Raw genomic sequence first — 1,961 nt, 5'->3', positions numbered from 1 at the left:
GCCCTGGGCTCCGTCTAACACCTGGAGACCAAGCATCAACTCTACAAAACTCCCGCGGGGGCAGGTCCACCGAGCTCCCGGTTCGACTCCCTCCAACCGACCACCGTCAGGTGTCACCGGGCAGCACGTGCACTCCTCCGGAAGTGACTTTCAGAATAAAAGCTTGATGCGATCGCTTTGAAAAGAAGGTGTGTCCGGAAATACTTTTATTCTCAGCTTTTTCGTTTTACGTTTTTATTTTCTTGATTCACAGATTAAAAACAAAATCCCTCCAATAATCTGGAATCTCAAATCTTTCTGGGGTTATTTATAATTTATTCTGATTCTGTCTTCAGAATCTGTTTTGTGTTTTGTTTGTTTGTTTATGTTAGCATATTTTTATATTTTAGACTAAAATCATGGTTTCCAATTTTACTGTAGAATTCTTGATGCAGAGATTAGTCTGAATTCATTACTTGCACAGACCTGATAAATAATCCAGATCTGAACGAGAAGAGGGAACATGAATAAACATCATTTTAAAATCATTTTAAAAAGTTTGTAAACAATTAATGCAATTGTAAATGTAATTTATCCTTTTGGTATGAAGCCAATTTTAGTAACCTTTCAGTATCATTATCATATTTTTCTGATAATTTATCCACGTCAATGCAGATATTTTTTAATTTTGCCGAAGTCCATATTAAAAGTATTGATATCTTTTGTTGTTGTTGTTATTGTTGTTGTTGTTGTTGTTGTTTCTCTTGTGAGATGTGCCAGCTCTCTCCTCTCAGCTCTGAGGGTTTACAACCAACACCAGCAGCTGAAAAGCCACATTTTGTGGAAAATCCCAGCCTGTTTCTGGGAGCAGTGCTTGTTTTGTTCTGCACCTCTGACCACATCAGATTATTTGTATCCACCTTGGCAGCCGCCTCCACAATTTGGATTTAATCTGCTGGAACGCTTTTTGAAATGAAGGCAGGCAAATTTACACCATTTTGTTTTTCAATCGTTATTTTTTTCCTCAGGGTGGTTTACAGGGTTGGATGATCTGCTGCCCTGCAGACAAGTTGGAGACACTCCCCTGTGATAGAAAACTGTTGCACAAATAAAAAAATGTTCAATATCCACAAAGGACTGCGCATCTCTGAAGATCGCACAAGCCCAAAAGTCAGAAGAGATTTTTGATGTTTTGTCAGAAACCACCTTTAAACTTCATCATTTCTGGATGAGACCTCTTTGCCTAAGATCTCTGGAAGCCCCTCCAAAAAAATAAAAATATAAAAACATGTAAAACACAGACTGTGACATTGTACAGAATTTGTTCAATTTGAAATTACTCCAATTCAGTTTATTTATATAGGTCACAACAAATGACGTCTCAGAGCACTGTACACAAAACAATAAATCTAATGAAGCCAACAGATTGTGTTGAATCACTTCATCACAGCCTCCCATCCTGAGCAGCACATTGGTGACAGTGGAGAGGAAAAACTCCCTTTAACAGAAAGAAATCTCCAGCAGAACCAGAACCAGGCTCAGGACACTCGGCCATCTGCCTCAACTGGCTGACTTTAAACATTTATTGTCCAATTTTTTATACTGTCTACATGTTTCTCATGTTGGACACAATAGTTACTGACACAAAACCTTTAATAATGATCACATTTAGATCAGTAAAACTGAACCCTTCAGGCTTTTCTCATAAACATCTCTATGAGTTCCCCAGTTCACACCATTAGGTGTGAGTAACATCCACATGAGCAACATATGAGACTATTTATTTTATGATCAATTAGCTGGGATAAATTATCCCCCAAACTTTGGTTTTCCACTTTGAATCAATTTTCTCTCAGTTAATAATCTTCTCAGTTAAAATTATTTTAAAAAACACCCGTTTTTTTTTTTTTTTTTTTTTTTTTTTTTTTGTGTCTGTTGTTTCTTAGGGCACAAAGTAAGAGTCAGCATGCATCAAACAGGCT

The sequence above is a fragment of the Austrofundulus limnaeus genome, unplaced genomic scaffold (genome assembly GCF_001266775.1).
Source record: "Austrofundulus limnaeus strain Quisiro unplaced genomic scaffold, Austrofundulus_limnaeus-1.0 Scaffold185, whole genome shotgun sequence".
In the NCBI taxonomy this organism is placed as follows: Eukaryota; Metazoa; Chordata; class Actinopteri; order Cyprinodontiformes; family Rivulidae; genus Austrofundulus; species Austrofundulus limnaeus.
This window is presented reverse-complemented; position numbering follows the sequence as displayed.